The sequence below is a fragment of the Acomys russatus genome, chromosome X, assembly GCF_903995435.1.
Source record: "Acomys russatus chromosome X, mAcoRus1.1, whole genome shotgun sequence".
Lineage (NCBI taxonomy): Eukaryota > Metazoa > Chordata > Mammalia > Rodentia > Muridae > Acomys > Acomys russatus.
Genome location: NC_067169.1, coordinates 105,796,742 through 105,816,885, shown reverse-complemented (window position 1 = coordinate 105,816,885; position 20,144 = coordinate 105,796,742). Strand labels below are relative to the sequence as shown.

Below are 20,144 nucleotides of genomic sequence, written 5' to 3'. Positions count from 1 at the left end.
TAGCTGCCTTTCTTCAGAGAAGTTGTCAACCCCTCCTCCAGCCTTCCAGCACAGAAGGCATAGTCCCCCCACCCCACCTCTTTGACTGAGACTGTTTCCTGTAACACTATCAGAAATAAATGCCACCTTTTAGAGTCTTAGGTAGTTTCTGAAAGCTGAAATGTTTCCCAAACATGGAACAGATGTACGGAACATGTGGGTGGTAAGCTTTTGGCAATGCTTCAAGGGTCCCTTTGTCAGTCACAGCTGGGACCCATCGGTTGGGGTGGGTATTTGGAATCTTCTAAAGTAAAGCAAAACAAAAAACAAACAAAAACCCAAGTAAACAAAAACAATAACAAACAACCTCCAAACCAAAAACTTTAAAAAATTATTTGTCTCAAATGAGCTGTTGGGAGCACAGATGATCTTATATCCAAAGGTAATATACACACCTCACTGAATTTTCACACTAAATCAATTGTTCAGGGTTTCAAAAAACCTAATGCTTTTATTGGACATTTTGACTCAGGATTCATTGACAAACCCATAACACAGCCTTTCAAAACCCAGATCAGGGCCTGGAAAGATGGCTCAGTGGTTCAGAGCACTGGCTTTTTTCTCAGAGGACCTGGGCTCAATTACCAGCACCCACAAGGTGGCTCACAACTGTCTGTAAATCTAGTTCCAAGGGATCTGACACCCTCACACACACACGTACAGGAAAAACACCAATGCACATAATATGAAAATAAAATAAATCCTAAAGACCAAAAATTATCCTGTTAATCTCTTGTACCTGTTATAAAAGTCACTTCCCACAGTCCACTTATGCATATTGTTTTATTTGGTCTCACAGTAGTGGTAGGAATAGATATGTAAGTTCCCCCACTCTACAAATTAAGAAATGGAGGGCTAGAGAATTGAAGTGACTTGTCCTAGTTCTGAACAGCCAGGGAAGATCAGAAGTTCATTTCAGATCTTCTATCTCTGTTACAGAACCGTATTAACTGAGCCAATTAGAGAAGCCCACGTCTGACAGTGGCGCCCATATGAAGAAGTGGCAAATTGGGGTTATCAGTTAGCATGCCGTCCCCAAGACTGAATTTTGGATGGTGACACTTTCATTTTTCTTTCAGAACGAAGCTTAATAATTACTGCAACTTGGAAGAATGTTTTGTAGCTCAGGATTATTACAGGAAGTGAGAGCATGCTGAGCTCCAAGGACAGGGTTATATGAGATCTGGGTGGAGTCTTAAGGCTATCCTTCCCTACAAAATGGGATTAATCCTATTCCAGCAGATGACTCACTACTGCACATCTGAAGACAGCAAGGATTAATAGCAGTCCAAGCCATTTGGCCAAAGTAACACTCAATGTGGGTCACCTTGTAAATCTCAGACCAATACCCCATCCTTCTTACCAAGCCCAAGGGCTCAAATTCTATCTTTACCCTTTTTATTGAGCGCCAGCTCTGATCAGCAACAGAATTTGAGTGCTAAAAGCCAACTGGGGGAAATGCCAAAACCAAGACGTTTTGTTGTTGTTGCTTTGTTTTGTTTTTAAGACGCTAGTGCGCAAAGCTTTCCTAAGACCCATCCACCTACGTCCCGGCCAAGCAACGGAGACAGGCTCTAGTGCTTGCAGCCATTTCAAATGAGAACTTTGGGCACTGAAGAGCTGGCTGAGTCAGTAAAGTGCTTGCTACAAGAGTATGAGAGTTTAAGTTCAGATCTCCACATATAAAGAAGCTTCTACCTAAAATGCCAGATTTAGGAAGAAGACTAGAATATCCCTAGGTTTTGGTGGCCAAACAGTCTAAGCAATCATCAAGCTTCAGGTCTCCTCAGAGACCCTGTCTAATCATGCTGGGATGACTTGTCATTAAGTTAATTGATTAGAAAATTTGCTATATCTCTATCTTTCTTTCTTTGCTTCTTTCTTTCTTTCCTTCCTTCCTTCTTTTGAGACAGGACTTCTCTGTGTAGCATTGGTTGTCCTGGACTCGCTATGTAGACTAGGCTGACCTCGAACTCACAGAGATCTGCCTGCCTCTGCCTCCTGAGTGTAGGAGTTAAAGGCGTGCACTACCATGCCCGAGTGTCTCTATAGTTCTAGTTCATCTATATCTATATTTTATATGTATATTTATATTTCTATATGTATCTATATCATCTGTATCTGCCCATTCATGCATGTAGCCAAAGTATGCATATAGTGTCACATAGACAAAAACACACTGAAAGAGTCTGAACATGCACACAAAATTCAGAAAACCAAGTCGTATGTAAAGATGAAAACCTCAGTTCAAAATGTGGAAAGTCCATCAGATTTATTCTTTGGGGTAGGTCAGACACAAATGATAGATGAAACTAGAGAGAAAGACTGCTTTTTAAGAGGATGGAGTTAGCAAGTTTGATTAAAATATAATGTTCAACCTTGAAACGCAATTTCTGTCTTTGATGCCAAAAACGCATTCAACTGGAAATAATTTCAGCCTTAGTGCTTCACGATTACCATGAAGCAAGTGGGTGACCCAAATCATTCAGATACCTTGCAAACGACTACTCATGGGAAGCTTAATTTATTTTTCTCTTGAAAAATGTCTCAATCTCATTTGGACAGAAATGGAAAATGACATTTGAAACTTTAATCCTTTAATATGTAGTCTAGTTCTTTCCAAAGGTTGTAAGGTTTCCAAGTGCTGGGATTCATAACTAAGTAAGCATATGGAAACAGAGTGTTCTCCATATCTTGGCTTCTCAAGTATAGTCTGTGTAGACTGTCTCTAACTGACACTGTGCAGGAGCACACAAGCAGGCAACCATCCCCATGCACCACATTTTTGGCCAAGACAAACCATTTTCTCTCTTAAAATGCATCTCCGTACTAGGTCCAGCTTATTCAATGTAAAGTTTTCCCCCTCCCAAGCCTTTGACCTTGGTACCTCCTCTCCCCGTGCAAAGTCTTCGCCTTGATTTTCTTCGAGACCTACTTCTGACTCTACCATCTCAGAAAGCCTGCTGCGATTACTCCAGGCAGTAGGAACCCCTCCAACTTTTCATAACTTATGGGACTTGGTTACATCACACAAGTTGAAAGTCTGCTAGTGTCACAGTCCCCACACACTATGCTCCAGCCAATTCTCTGATCATAAAATCAGACTTGCAACAGCTCAACTCCTTCTTGAATCCCTCAGAGGCAAGAGTGGGTTGAAAAGGCAGATGCAGTTGCAGCTTGCAGCCCTTCATTTTTCCCTTATGGAACTGGTTTAAATCCCTCTGGAGTCTCTCTCAGTTCCTTCATTTAACCAAAATAATGGTGCTTGCTTCCCGGGGTTGTCACAGGAGAACATCCACAGTCTGCCAGTGGTACAATGTCTGGGCAGATGTAGTGAATGTTTGCACTGTGAAACATTCAGGGGATATAGCGGGAAAATAAATCATGGATCGGTTTATGGATATACTTCATATAGATATATGGATGTGTGTGTGCGTGTATGTGTGTGTGTGTGTGTGTGTGTGTGTGTGTGTGTGTGTGTGTGTGTGTGTGTGTAAGATCCACAGTCAGTGTTGCCAAACTTGTATTTTGAGACAGGATTCTCACTCGACATGGAACTTTTGAAGTAGGTTAACCAACTTGCCAGTAAGCCTTCAAAATTCACTTGTTTTTGCCTCACTAGTGCTGGGATTCCAAGCACATCACATTGTGCTTGGCTTCCTGTTTTTTTTTTTTTTTAACATGGGTTTTGAGGGGTTGAACTTAAGTTCTCATGTTTATCCAGCAAGTAGTTTACAAACTTGAGCTTTCTTCCTAGCCCCTAATGGATGTATTTTTATTGCAACATACCTGAGTATCATGATATAAAATAATAATTCTGGAGTTGGAAGGTTAAACGAAGACTTAAGAAGTCATGTTATTATGGAATATTTACTGGTATTTGGATATGTTCACAATCATATTTAAGAAACTATACCCCTAAGCCAGGCAGTGGTAGCCCACGCCTTTAACTCCTAAACTCAGGAGGCAGAAGCAGGCAGATCGCTGTGAGTTCGAAGTCAGCCTAGTCTACGTAGCGAGTCCAGGACAACCAATGCTACACAGAGAAGTCCTGTCTCAAAAGAAGGAAGGAAGGAAAGAAAGAAAGAAAGAAAGACTACACAGAGAAACCCTCTCTCAAAAAAAACAAAACAAAACAAAACAAAAACCAAAAACAAAAAAATAGAAAGAAAGAAAAAGAAAAAAGAAACTATACCTCTAATAGACTGTTACGGCCTGAAACATTTGTATACATATGTATTTATTTCTGTTTTGATATATATACACATTTGTATATATAGGTGTATGTGTTATATATAATTGTACAAGTATATATAGATATAGTTTTTCTTTTCATAATATCTTTATTATTTGGGAATTTCACATTATGAACCCTGATCATACTCACTTTCCAATCTTCTCAGGCCTGACCCCCATCCTTATTATCCCCCTAAGAAGAAAATAGACAAGTCCAATTTGTGTTTCTCATATATTCATTTGAGCACGGTCAAACTCCTGGTGACCAGTCTTTTAAAGAAAACTGGGTCCTTCTCCACTTGCACCCCCTCCAGAAGCTGTCAACTGTGTAGTGCTACACTTCAGTGTCCTTGTCACAATTTTTGTCGGTTTTTTGTTTTTGTTTTTGTTTTTTGAGACAGGGTTTCTCTGTATAGACTTGGCTGTCCTGGACTCACTCTGTAGACCAAGCTGGCCTTGAACTCACAGCGATCCACCTACCTCTGCCTCCCAAGTACTGGGATTAAAGGCGTGCACCACCATGCCCAGCTCCTTGTCACAATTTTTAAGAGTTCTTTTTGGTGGTCTTCTGTCTAGGCTGTTACTTTTTTTTTTCGAGGGCGTTGGATGGGGGGTTGGGGTGGTCACAGAAGCCTTCTCAACTGTGAGTCTGCAGTCATCAATACCCTGGCAGAAGTAGCTTCCTTGCCCCTAGCAGTCAGAGGGAGCATGACCATGGGCTTCCACATGGTCTATGGCATCAGCATGACATAGCTCTCCACTGCAGCACAGGCCATAGATAGCATAGCCATCTGTGGAAGCACAGCCCAAGAACTTCAACATGGCCTCAGGCTACAAATGTCCACTTGGCTTTCCATGGTAACTAGGGCCAACACAACTCCAGTTGCTATAGGACCCCAGACACCCACATGAACCTCAGTTTTCAACACAGCCCTAGGCAGTGGACTATGGACACCAATGTGGCCTCCAGGGGCAAGACCGTGGAGTTCTTTCCAGGTCCAATCCAGAAAATGAACCATTCTTCATCTCGGAAATCCCGTTGTTGCTCAGAACCAGTGGAAGGGCAAAGTGTTTTGGGGAGCTGGGCCTGTGCAAGCTGGTGCATACCACTGGTGCATACCACTCTGTTGGCCCTACTTAGCAATGACATGTTCCCCTGTTCACTACAGCCTTCTTTCACACCTGTCACCAACTGTCCTGTCTCTAGTTCTGTCTCTCTCCACTGAGCAATCACTGCTCAGTTTCTCTCTCTTTCCCACCTTCCCATTGTATATTGACACATGTACTCATCCTAGTGGCACTGGAAACTAGCTTTATGTACAAATCTTTATTGCATTGAGTTGGTCTTGTTCAAGGTTTATGGTTTCTGAAGCTCCATAAACACTGGACTGTTGCTGAGACTCGGTTTGAGACTTGGTCAGCATCATGTTGCAGCTATGCAGGGTGTCTGCGGGCAGGTTCTGTGTGAGCTCCTGGCTGCCCCACACCTCCCTGCCTCGGATGTTTGCCATCCAGAGACTTGGACTTTGTGCCTGTAGGCTGCAGGCAGTGTCACTGCCTCTATTCCTCCATCTCCCAGCAGGGCAAAAACCACAGGGTGTAGGCTCAGCAGCTCCATGTTGGAGGCTCGCCGACTGGAGGGCCTAGAGCCAGCCGTATTCAGCAATGACCTGTTTCTGTGGGACCTCCAGGCTACATACAGCACATCTCCCAGTTATTGGTTCTGGCAGCACTATGGCTCATTGGTCACGGCCTTTGTGCTTGCGGCCTGCTGGCTGAGATGCAGCAGGCAAAGAGTATAGATTCGTCATTCTCTGTTACACATGCGTGTAGCTCTGTTCTGCCATCTTGCTTTCCAATGTTGTGAGTCCACTTTTTCTTAAAAAGCATCTTCCCATAAGACTTGCCTTTTGTTGTTGTTGTTAGTTTTTCCAGAGGTATTGTGGGTTCTTCAAGCTTCCGTTGATCTCTGCTTCTGCAGTGGGGGTGAGCAGCCATGCCATCTTTTTTTTTTTTTCATATATCCATTGTTTAACAGGGAGTTATACACCAAAACATATTAGTGATTATCTCTGATTAAGATGTTTGCATACTTTGTGTGTGTGTGTGTGTGTGTGTGTGTGTGTGTGTGTGTGTGTATACAGTTAGATGTGTGCCCATGCACATGTATAGAAAACAAAAGACATTGGCTGTCCTTTGCTGTCCTTCTCTGCCTTATTATCCCTTTGGGACAAATTCTCCTACTGAACCTATAAGTCCATGTTTTGGGGCTAGGTTGGCAGCCAGTAAATCCCAGTGATCTTGACTCTGTTTCCTCTTGCTCTCTCTCCAGTGCTGGGGTTACAATTGTATATGGTCAAGTCTGGCATTTTAAAATGTGTATTCCTAGATACTGAACTCAAGTTCTTATGCTTGCATATCAATGATGCTGCCCTCTGAGCCATCTCCTCAGCCCAGATTGCAAACTATCAGTTTTCTTCTTTCTTATCAGTATTAATTTCTCCAGTATGAACATGCACTATGTATAAAAATAAGAAGACTATATAGTGAAATTATGATGTGCTGGTTGGATTCTGTGACCATAACAAAAGCTAAATATGTTTAGAAGATGGCATCTTTAGAAAATACCTCCATAACCCTGGCTTATAGGAAAACTATGAGATATTGTTTTGACTGATGGAGGAGGAGCAAGCTCTCTGTGGGTGGGGCCATCCCTGGGCTGGTGGTCCTGAATAATATAAGAAAGCAGACTAAGTAAGCCATGAAGAGCAAGCCAGTAAGCAGCACTCTTTCAAGGCCTCTGCACCAGCTGCTGCCTCCAGTGTCCTGCCTTGAGTTCGTACCCTGCCCTCCTTCAGTAATGGAATATGATCAGAGAGTTACAAGATGAAATAAGCCCTTTTCTTCCCCAAGTTGCTTTTGGTCATGGTGCTTTATCAGAGTAATAGAAACCCTAAGTAAGATATATGGGTACAGAAATAAGTTGGGAGGTATAGGAAAAAATTATTTTAAGGCCATGGAATTTCTTAGTCCTTGAATTTGTTGTGCAGTTATTGCTTTACTGTCTTTAAAAATAAAGGTTTTAGCTTATAAAAATTATACTCTGAATCATTCCTATGCTTTTTAGCAGGTCAAATTCTTTTGTGGCCGATAATTAGTGTGTTCTTGAGAGACAAGTATTTTGAAAAGGGAATATTCTTCAGCATCTAGAATTGCCTGGATAAACCAAATAGACCATACAATGACCACCCTGCTGATTGGCTTCATTCTAGCAGTTACTGGCTCGTTTGATTCTGGACATCAGTGACATGCACATCATTTGAAGTTTCCGAATCATTCTACCAGTTTAGAAAGTGAGACACTTTTGTCATGGTAGTCAGGCGGAACCAACATTTCTGCCCTTGGGCATGGCTCCATTTGGCTTCTCACTATGTAGGGCGAGAAGCATAGAGTCTTTAGGGTCCTTAGCACCCTGGCAGGCAGACCCTTTCTCCCTCTCTGTTCTCTGAGTAAATGTCTTTTCCTAGAACATACCTTCTCCTCCGTGATATATTGTCTTGGTGACCAGCTCAGGACTTGGTACCCTGACTCACAATCCACATGACCTCTCAGTTTGTCACACAGTAGAGAAGAAAGTGGGACCAAGGCAAAAGGGCAGAATAAGAGTGAAACTACCTTATTGTTTTCTCCGCTGTCCCTGGGGATAGCTGAAAACATGCTTACAGCAGTGACCTAGATTTTGATTCTAGATTGCCTTCCTGTTAACAGGAAGAGAATTGTTGAATGCTTATATATCAGATACCTGTGTGATGGAGGTAAAGTAGTAAACAATGTGGATTCTATGTTCATAGACTTCATATTCTGTTGTGAGGTCTCTCTGAAACCACATGGCAACCTTCCAATTCTGAGCAAACAAAACAAGACTAGGAACGTGAACTCTGGAGTGATGACTGGCTGAACATGGTCCACATTTCACAATGGTGTGGCCCTGCTCTTTAATCTTGGCTCCTTGTTTCATTGAGAGTGTCTCTACTTCCAATAAGTATGCATTTTCATCACAAACACTTGCTCTGCACCATTTATCATCGTCCTGTCATTTTATGAAATCTTCCCAATGGCCAAGATTTCAGATTTCTGATAGAAGTACATATTCCCTAACTTTCATGGTGAGATGAATGAAAGTGTGTCCTTGTTAACCACACAGAGGAAATAGAATTTTCTAGTAATAGTAAAACTGAATGTCACTGGGGGGAAAAGGCACTCTGCCTTTGGATCCCTTACCCCTAACTGGGCTGTCTTGTCTAGCCCCAATAGAAGATGTGCCTAATCTTACTGAAACTTAATGCCAAAGCTGTTTGATGTCCATGGAAGGGCTCCCCTTTTCTGAGGAAAAGGGAAGCAGGTGTGGAGGGGGAAAGGAGAGGGGAGAGGGAAGGACTTGGAGGAGAGGAATGAGGGGAAGCTGTGATCAGGATGTGAAAGAAAGACAGACAGACAGTCTTTACTAAGGAATTCTTTTATGTAAAATGTAACTTGTTTTGTTTAAGTCTGATTTATATTTGAAGTTCCAATGATATTTATATCTAACAAATGAGTTTCCAGCAGATACCTAACTAAGGTGTGCCCCATATTTAGCAGAGATTTCCCCCATATTGGCTTTAAAAATGATGAATGCCAGAGGTAAATTTTAACAATTTGTCAGTTCTCTTTGCTATAAATGTGAGGTGTGTGTGTGTGTGTGTGTGTGTGTGTGTGTGTGTAAAACACTTTATTTTATTTTCAATTATGTGTGTATGTCTGAATATGCACTAGTACATGTAAGTGCAGTACCGGTGGAAACCAGAAGAGGGCACTGGATTCCCTGTAGTTGTAGTTAACAGGTTGTGAACTGCCTGGTACTGGTACTGGGAACTGAACTTTCTGTAACAGCAGTACATGCTCTTCACCACTGAACCATCTCTCCAGCCAGAGAGAGATTTTTTATATGAGGAGAGAGTTATTTTGTTGAGAGAAGATGGCCTGCAGCTCATGATGCTTTAACAAATTCCCTGGCATTGAAATCCAGGAGTTGATTTTTATTAAGCTTTTGGAGTTTTGGCTGAACTGAGGTCGGCACTGGTGGAGTGTCCCTCAGCTGCACGCCCTGATAAGCACAGCCTCTTGGTATATTGTCTTAATGGCTAGTGGAATCTTTTCCTTTTCCTCCCCACCGTGACTGTCACTGCTTCAGAAATGCCCCAAAATGGCACTAAATGATGTACAAACACACCAGATGGATTGCTAATCTCTTTCTATGGCTTCTTAATGGTGCATTCAGAGCCCCTTGGAGCAAACTCAATTTCTCTCTGTGCACTCTATTTCCACTTCTGCAATTTCAGAAGGAATCATTTTGGCAAACATATTTTGTGACTTGGAAGAGAGGTAATTTATACAATTGCTTACCTACTACAAAAACAAGCAGCAACTCCAGTCACCGGAGGACGGATAGCGACCCATCAATCACAGCTGAAACACATGAAAGGGTCTGAACCTTCCTTTGTAGCTGAAGCTATGAATAAAGGGGTTACTCTGAGAATCTTGTTTCTTTGGCGTGGGATAGAGTAACATAAACCAAAGTCAGTACTTTGTTTTGTTTTTTGAAGTTGTTATTGTTTTGTTTTTGAATTTTTTTTACAGGGTCTCATTTTATAGCTTTGGCTGTCTTAGAACACGCTATGTAGACCTATCTGGCCTATTTGGGCCCAGGGGTCCCACTCAAACTAAGGCACCAGCCAAGGACAATACAGGCGGTAAACTTTAAACCCCTACCCAGATCTAGCCAATGGTCAGAACATTCTCCACAGTTGAGTGGAGAGTGGGGTATGACTTTCACACATTCTCTGGTGCCTCATATTTGACCACGTCCCCTGGAGGGGGAGGCCTGGTGGCACTCAGAGGAAGGATAGCAGGCTACCAAGAAGAGACTTGATACCCTATGAGCATATACAGGGGGAGGAAATCCCCCTCAGGAACAGTCATAGTGGAGGGGAGTAAGGGGAAAATGGGAGGGAGGGAGGAATGAGAGGGTACAAGGGATGGGATAACCATTGAGATGTAACAAGAATAAATTAATAAAAATTTTAAAAAACTTACAGAGATCCACCTACCTCTGCCTCTGCCTCTGGAGTATGAGATTAGAGGTGTTCACTTCCATGCTTGGCCAAAGTCAATACTTTGGATCATAACTTTATGTTGCTCATTGGGTCTTAAGAGAACTTTAAATAAGAAGACAGGGTGTGGGTGGCTAACAATTGCTTGCAATTTCAGGCAACAGCAAGATCCTGGCTGCAAGTTCAAGGTCAGCCTAGGCTACATAGTGAGTTCCAAACAACCTAGGCAACGCAGCAAGAACTTGTCAACAAACAAATAAACTTTAAATGAACCCAACTGAGAGCATGAAACTTGAACTGATCAGTTGCCACGGAGCTATGAGCAAGCATCTGTCAGGTCATCTGTGAAAGGGATGTAGCTGTGGATCTAATATTTGGGAATGATTGGGCAAACGGGTGATGAGACATGCTCACTTCCATTATTGAGCAAATTTCTCCCTACCTTTTATCTGTTTGGTGGAGTGGAGTCATAGGCACTCCCAAGGGAATCCTGTATTACCCATACATTGTGTTATACTTCAGATACAGAACGGATTTTTAAGAATTTAAAGCTGCATATGCATATGCATGCACATGCACACACACACACTCACACTCACACTCACACAAACACACACACACTTGGGATGGAAGAGCTCCTATTTCAGGGTGGGAGGGTTTTTGTTCTAGCTCATGACTATAGCTGCCCATTAAAATGATCTGTGAACCTTAAGCATCTTGAATGCTCCAGATAGTTAAGGATAACAATTGCTAGGGTTAGGACTCAGAAGACAGTAATTTTTAGCACCACCACCCCCCCCAAGTGGTTCTGATATGTCTGCTGCTTTAATCAGTTGAGATGGATGAAGGCAGTGGGCTTCTAAGATCAGTGCATAGTGGACTCATCTGGTGATTATTGCTAGCATATGAGAGGATCATGGATCATAGAGGCATACCTTTCCATACATTGATGCAATGTCTTTGTTCATATGCATCCCCACTATTACTTTTATCATCATTCTCTCTCCTTTCCTCTTTCCCTTTTACATATCCATAAGAGTTGGGGAATGGTGTTGAAACGAAGGTTGTGGGGCTTGACACTGGGAGAGTAAGTGCCTGCCTGACATGCATAAAGTCCTAGGCATGCTCTTCAGCCCCACAATAAATTTCTGTGTGATGACTCATTCCTGTAATCTAAGCACTTGGTATGTAGAAACAAGGGAATTAAAACGCATGGTCATTCTCAGCCACATAGTGAGCTCCAGACTAGCCTGAAATACCTGAGAATCTGACTGAAAAATGCAGATTGAGTCTAGGTTTGGGGATATGAGACTTTTTTGAGGCAGTGTCTTACTATGGGGCCCTGGCTGGCCTAGATGTAGTTATAGAGACCTGGCTGGCTTCAAACTCACAAAGATCATCCTGCTTCTGCATCTGGAGTGTGTCCCACCATACCCAGCAAAATTATGTATTTTAAAGGTTCCCTAGATAATTCTGGCACCAGTGGTCTGTGAATCAAATCTTACTATGCCTGGCTAGAAAATTTTACAGTGGAGCATGCATGTTTCCTAAGCCTTTTGTTTAAGTAATTAATTGTTTTTGACTTTTTGAGATGTACAGACCATATCTGAGAAAATCAAAGTAGCTGATGTATGTGGAAGTCAGAGGACAGGGCTGGACTCAAACTTGCAGGACTTCCCTGCTTCTGGCTCCTGAATGCTGGAATTGCGGGTATTCACCTCCTGGGATGACATGGAGAAGAGTCATCACTGTGGAGAAATGAGCTCTAGTGGATGTCCCAACAACACATTGTCACTAGATATTTGTCTGTCTCTTCTGTACTTGGCTGGCCAGTAGTCACTCAGCTGCCACAGAAATGGTGTGCGCAGGCCTTGCTGTCAACTTAACATTGTCAGATGGGAAAGAACATAGCGTGAAGTTGGGGAGATGGCTCAGTAGATTAGAGCTCTTGCTGTGCAAGCACAAGGAGCTGAATCCCACATGCAAGCAAATATAGTCATCACATACGCCTATAACTAGAGCATTGCCACAAAGATAGGGGGAATACTGGGGAGTTCTGGCTGCCAGGCTAGCTCCTGATTTAGTGGCAGAACGATAGACTAGAACATGCAACATCCTTGGCCTCTGCACAAAAGCATGAACACACACCTGCCCAGGCATGTGCACCCATGTGTACATGTGTACACACACTACACACATATAAAACACATACTCACATGGGGGAATGGAAGAATCAATGGTGGATGAATGGATGCTGTGGTCTCCACATGGTCCCCATCTGATATGACCATCTCTATTGGCTGTCTCTTCTAGGAGTGAAGGAGCATACACTTAGGGAAGACTTCAGAGAGGGGAAAATGTTGGAAGCTCAAAGGAAGGAATATATAGAACAAGTGTAAGAAAAAACCTTCTAGTGATGGGAAAGAAGAGGTTCCTGACATTTGCTGCTAGGACCAATCACAGAGGGGCTGCTGTGAGTGACTTTGTTGTTGTTTACCAAGCTGGTTTTCACCTAGCAGTTTATTTTTAAACCGTGGAGACTGATCACTGGGCAGATATGGCTCACTTGCTGCTTTTGGCCCTGCATTTTGCAGAATTTTGTCTGCATCCACACAAGTGCAAATCTCCAGGTAGAAGCCTGGATTCTTCACATCTCAGCCAGCCAGCTGCTCACCGACCTCACTGACACCGGCACATTTTTAATATCCTTCTCCAAGCAGCGAGAGGAAAGAATCCATTTGGTGGAGAGGAAAGGAGGCACAGGGCATGGACAGCAGAGGGCGTTGCTTGGGGAAAAGATATTACAGTACGAGGCTTAACGCATGGATATAGGGACTGGAGGGAAATTTCCAACGTTCCATGATTCCATTCTAGAGCCACTTGGTACCCTCAGCCAATCACCACTCCCTTTGCTATTTTAACTACTTGGGGTCAGTTACATGGCTTCTCACTCTATGAATGTATATGGTTGAACAGGCCAGACAATAACTTACAAGATTAGGGTCTTGGATTAGATGCTTAATTTTTATCAGCTCCAGTTTCCTTATTTGTGAAACTAGAGTTTTAAAAGGAGTCCTATAGGGATGGATAGATGGCTTCAGTAGGGATAATCATTGGTGTGCAAGTCTGGGGAACTGGATATACGATCTCCAGAATCCATGTAAATACTGGACAGGCATAGCAGCCCACCTGTAATGCCAGCACATGGGAGGCAGAGACAGAGGATCCCTGGGACAAACTGCCTCGTAAGATAGCTAGCTAGACTAGATAAATTAATGACCTCTGAGTAAACATGAGAGACCTCTTACTCCACCACATCAGGGAAAAAGTGGTCAAAGAATATTTCTAGTGTAAAGGTAAAGACAGAACAAAACCAGAAAACTACAGGTAAAAACCCCTGAAGAACGTAATCGAACGTGCTCAATAGAATGCTTGTGAACCGAATATAAGCATACATCAAAAGTTAAGGACCATAGTCTATCCCCACAAAAAAATCCTGACACCAGGCGTGAGAAGCCCTCTTCCAGTTGTTGGTGAGGGCTCTGCAAGAGATCCCCAAAGCATTAAAGGCTATTGCTGTTGCCCTTGGTTGCTCCTCTGAGGTGAAAGGTAAGTCCTATCACTGAAGACACCATGCACTTTGAAAACAAAGCCCAGAGACCTCTAATCTGTATTTAACCCAAACACCTCCTCCCAGAGGACTAGCTGTCATGGTACCAAAAGGAGCCATAAAAGCTTCCAAAAGAGAGGAGAAACCAATAGTCATACATAACTATAATGTCTTTGCACCATAAAAATGAATAAGATATGTGATAATCCTAAGGGTTCAGTAGTGGCATACATACCTTGGTAGTAACCAACAGCTGTCTGATCAGACTAAAGACCTGTTCAACAAAAAGGAAATTATATCTGATACTGGAACCCTAGCCAGATATCCAGAACTAGTGAAGTCATGGGTCTTGGAGGATATCCTCCAGCCACCACTTTACTAAAACCAGAATAATTCCTATTTTCTAATTATTCATCCTCATCCCCACAGATACATGTATTTCTCACTCTTCATTAAGGAATCTTCTCTTTGTAACAGATAGAGACCATTATGGAAAACCACAACCAATCAAAATGCAGAGTTGGGGAATCTGACTGATACATCTACAACACAACTCCTGCACCTGAGGCTCAGGGATCATTGTAGAGGAGGGGTCAGAAAGGTTGCATGTACCAGAGGAACAAGGAGTTTGCTGTCAAATTGCATCTCCTTGAAATTGCACATAAACTCTCATCACCAACATGACTCCCTAAACCTGAGCCGAACAAGGAGGACTCCAATAAACATGTAACATGGATGGGGGAAAGCTTATTACGATTCAGCCCTACACAAAGAACTACAGGCAACTAAGGAATGCTGAAAGTAGGAGAAACAGTCTTCCCCAGGGAAGGGTACACTAAATGGTTGTCTAATACCAGTTATCCCTGAAAACATACATAGAACGAACATTATACAGACTGATATAGACTGAGCAGGTTGCATTATGTATTTAGGTGTGTGTGTCTGTGTGTGTGTGTCTGTGTGTGTGTGTGTGTGTGTGTATCTGTGTGTGTGTGTAATTAAAGACAAACAGGCCAGGAATTTGAAGGAGAGCGAGAGGGTACATAAGAGGATTTTAATGGAGGAGGGGAAGAGGAAATGATGTAATATTATAATCTCAAAAAATAAAAAATATGTATGGTTATTTGAAAGTTTTACAGTGTGTGTCACAGAGGAGATAACTGGGAAGAGTCATAATTCCTCTTGAGTGCCTAGCATGCTGTTCCTGCACAAAGGACATTGGTGCCTATTTGCCTATTTGGTGTATTCTTTTGGTCTAATATGTCCAAGGATGTGAAGAAGCTTATGTTTTGCTCTCAGCATAAGGCTGAGAAAAAATACATTGATTGAACTAATTTATTAAATGAATTAATCCTTTGTTCATTTCTTCATTTAACAAACATTAATTACTTTCTGTATGTAGAACTGTGTGATACTCTGTGAACAATAAATCATTCTAAGACAATGGGAGTGGATATCTTGAGGCCTATTGTAAACTAACTTGGATGGATCTTAATTGTTTGTAGCGGACTTTGATGAATGAGTGGAATGAAAAGGCATTCACAGCCAAGAAAAGAGTTAATAGTACTTTATTTTTGATATGGGATGTTAGAGCCTACTTTTTTGATATTCCAGCATATATTCAAGACCAGCTGAGACATCTGGCCTTGTGGATTGAGCAACTACTAAATTCTTGGACTTTCTGTTAGTAAGCAGTCATTGTTAGACTAGCTGGGCTACAGCCTGTAAGCCATTATAAGTCTAATAAATATATGTATGTATGTATACATATTGCAGATATGTATACATACATATATATTTGTGTGTATATATACATATATTCAATCAGTTTTGTTTCTCTAGAGAGCCCTCATGTAGCCTAGGCTGTCTAAAAACTACCGTAGTCAAGGCTGATACTGAACTTTTGATTCTCCTGTCTCCACTACTTGAGTCAATTAAAGTCAGGCATACAATGTCCCAGATAAGCTATGCTGGAGATGAAAGCCAGGGCTTCATATCAATGTACTCTGTGCAGGCACTCTATGCCCTGAGCTGAAGCTCCAGCCTGTTATTGGTGTTAATATCAGTTGTAGGCAACTTCAGCAGAAGCAGCACAATGCAGTGAATGATATCGTAGATGAATTGTTCAAACACGGGAGACTTGGGCAGAAGCAAGATGGGAAGTAGAGAGACTCAACTGGATCTTAAAATGCACAAATGGATTGTGGAAGAGGGAGCAAGTGAGCCAATACCCGCTCTTTCCAGATGATTGCATCTGAGAAAAAAAAATGGCTGCTTGGCCAGTGCTGTATCCTACTCTACCTCTTTGTGATCCATAATCCATGGTCTGGAGCTCTCTTAAATTTATATGTAATATATCCTCCTCTACAGTTTGAATGTGTCTTAGGGTAAAACATGTAATGAGAAGCAACTTGGGGAGGAAATAATATATTTCATCTTACAACTCTCAGGCCACACTCCACCACGGAGGGAAGCCAGGGCAGGAACTCAAGCAGGGCAGGAACCTGGAGGCAGGCGCTGATGCAGAGGCCATGGACAAGTGCTGCTTACTGGCTTGCTCCCCATGACTTGCTCAGCCTGCTTTCTTATAGAATGTAGAACCACCAGCCCAGAGGCAGTACAAACACAACTAATCGAGCACATCAGTCCCAAATTAAGAAAATGCCTTAAAGGCTTGCCTACAGCCTAATCTCATGGAGAGATTTTGTCAGTTGTTGTTCCCTCCTTTCAGATGACTCTAATCTGGTTCAAGTTGACACAAAAATGAGCCAGCATGGAATGTTTATGTGTTTCGTGTTGTAAGTGAACTCTAGTTTACAAAATACCAGTCTCCCAGATTTCCCAGGACCCTGGGTCTAAGGCGTCAGTCTGGGTGTGCTACTAATTTTTGCAAACAGTTCCAGATTGCCATGGGAAGGTGACAGCTCTTTCTGCCCTGGATTGGCTCTTCAGGTAGAGGTGACTTGAACATCACTTTCAAGTTCAGGCTGAGAAATACCTGTAAAGACATGAACATACACCTAGGCCAAATGGCTGTAGCTGGCTCAGTGCAGTTGCTTTTCTTATGGGTTTCCAAGTTCTGTGGGTGTGGTGGCTGTGTCTGGTGAGCTCAGCCCTGGCTGTGCGCCCATTCAGAATACTGCAATCTCCTCCTTTGGCCTGGGCCAGGTCTTTGATTTGAATTACAATGGCACACAGAGAACAGTCAGTTGGATTCTGACTTTTGTCCTTTACTTACAGTAACTCAAACCATTCCTTTCATTTCCTTCCTTGTTCTCTCTCTCTCCCTCTTTGTGTGTGTGTATGTGTGTGTGTGTGTTTCTTTAAAAGATCATTAAAAATCCCAAGTTCTAAGGGCAGAAAACTGTGCCCCTAGAAGCACTGTAAGTGTGGCTGTTGTGTCACCTGTTTGTCAGGCCGTGTCTATGTTCAGAGTTCTGACTTATGAACATTAGAATGATTACATTCCATGAAAAAAAAATTAGTCTGAGATGACCACCAACCAGCCTGGCCCAGACAAAGAGCTAGCCTGAGATGACCACCAGCCTGGCCCAGGCAGGGAGCTAACCTGAGATGACGACCAGTCTGGTGTAGTGCAGGCCTGGGCAGTACAGACCATGCGTGAGATGACCCCTGTCTGGTACCATAATGAATAAGTGGGGCATAGCTCTCCTGAGACCACTCCTGAGAGGATCCCAGACACTCAGAGACCCCAGGTGCCACTAAAAGGAGCAAGTAAATGGTGGAGAAATGGAAGAGAAAGAGAAACAGAAGGATATGAGCACAACGAAGAGAAACAGAAATGGAGACTCAGGGGTAGTAAGGAGCAGCCTGATGTGAGTAGCCAGGGCTGCCACCTGGGACCATGTCTGGGTTGGTGACCCTGCAATACTAGGGATCTGTTGTCACCAAAGGCCAGGCAACTGTCCCTGGTCTATTCTGCCACCCAGGGACCTGTTGTCTGAGGGCTGTGCAGAACTGGCCCCACCTCTCTCCTGGGCATCCTAGGAAAGCTAGCCTCAGGGGCATGAAAGCAGGAAAGCTGACCCTACCCCTAGCCAGCTACAGTTCTCAGGAAAGTGGGCAACACACATTTCGGGAGTTGATGGAAGAGCCGGCCCTACCACTGGTCTTCCATGTGGTGGCATGGACTAGGAAGAGATACCTTCCTTCCTCCTCACCCGTTATGGGAGACCTAGCCCTGGGGCAATGAGAGCAGGAGAGCAGTCCCTGCTCTTCATCTGCTGCAGCCCTCAGGAGAACAGGCCCTACACCTCCTCTCCTGGGCAGCACAGTAGAGCTGGCCCTGATGGTGGGAGTTGCAGGTGAACTAGTCCCGAGTGTTTGAGAGTGAGAAAGCCAGAAGGCTGAATAGTTCAGATAACTCTCAGGCCCATATCCAGGGCTTTGAATTGGCCCACCCCAACGTCTATGTCATTGTTGAACTACTAGAGTGCGTGAAGTGGCTGCTCTAACAGATCCAAAACTATAGGATCTCCATGACACAGAGCAACAACAGAATATCTGGGAGGAGTCCCAGTGAGGTTCCAGTATCGATAGAGTAACAGAAGCTAGAGGCTTTGTACCAGACCAAGGAGTCACTGCAATGAATATTTGCAAGCCAAGAAGTGTGGACAAAAGGATATACTGTGGGACACACTGTGACAAACTCTAGAGAGCTTCCACGATGGGATTTATTTTTCTCTGCTTAGGGAGAGGTTGCAAGAGTGGAGGACAGCAAGTAGCCAAGAAGAGACTTGATACCCTATGAGAATATATAGGGGGACGTAATCCCCCTCAGGAGCAGTCATAGGGGAGGGGAATAATGGGAAAATGGGGGGGGGAGGAATGGGAGGATACAAGGGATGGGATAAACATTGAGATGTAACAAGAATAAATTAATAAAAAAATAAAAAATAAATAAAAAAAAAAGAGTGGAGGACAAGTACAAGGGGAGGTGGGATGAATGGTATTGGAGTGCGTGATGTGCAATTCACAAAGAAGCAATAAAAAGTAACAAATAGTAAGTGCAGAAAGTAAAAGGAAGCATATCTGCATTGTCAGTGAGTATATTTATTTTCCTTTCTTTGTGACCCTCCAACCTGAGGGAGGAAACGAGGTTTGGTGACTGTAGGATGGATAATAAGGCTTGGTAGGGGAGAGTTCAGTCCAATGATGGGTGAATAGATAGAGAAAATCTGAGAATGTGTGCACAGTAGAATATTATTCAACTTTAAAAAGGAAGCAAAACTTGACCATCTTGCTATTTTTGACAACATAGATGAATTTGGAAGACAGCATGAAAGTGAAATAATCAGAGGTAGAAACACAAATGTTTCATGATCGTGAAGCAGGAGCTGGCTCATGGTAGGCAGTGAGGGAAAGGGTCACAGTGAAAATCCAAGTTGCTTAATATATTAGAGGGGGGGGTGAATGTTAGAGTAAAAAGGCATTGTTAGGATTAAAACAGTGAAGCCAGAGGTAATAACATTGGGGAGAGAGAGAGAGAGAGAGAGAGAGAGAGAGAGAGAGAGAGAGAGAGAGAGAGAGAGAGAGAGAGCTGGGCATGGTGGTGCACGCCTTTAATCCCAGCTCTATGAGAGGCAGAGGCAGGTGGATCTCTGTGAGTTTGAGGCCAGCCTGCTCTACAAAGTGAGTGCAGGACAGCCAAGGCTACACAGAGTAACCCTATCTCAAGAACAAACAACAAACAAACAAAATAAAAGGATTAGAGACAAAGACGCCTGTAGTTGCCAATGATACAACCAAGCTAGACAAGCAGGAGGAAGGACGGAGCTCTGGGACAGTGATAGTATGCTGTCTAGTGTCTGCTTCCTCTCTTGGGGTAGCCTGGTCCCTTGCACACCAAACTGAGCTGGAGATAAATTAAGCTTAGCTGAGCACCGGTGAGTGCAATGCAGGATCTCAGTCAGCAACGAACATTCCTGGAACAGCTTCAGAGAACTGGTTCAATTTATTGGAGGGAAAGGGGGCATTTATGCCCTTGGGGAGCTGGCCAGGGTCTCTAGGGCAAGGTCTATGTGGCTGTGTACCATTGACCAGGGAAGCGGTGTTGGAAGATGCATCATCTGCATGCTCAGGGGCTGTAG

At 43.2% G+C, this 20,144-nt stretch overlaps 1 pseudogene; it reads left to right on the top strand.

Moving 5' to 3' along the window:
- Positions 1–17,399: 17,399 nt before the first annotated feature.
- Positions 17,400–17,501, top strand: LOC127186087 (uncharacterized; annotated as a pseudogene).
- Positions 17,502–20,144: the final 2,643 nt, after the last annotated feature.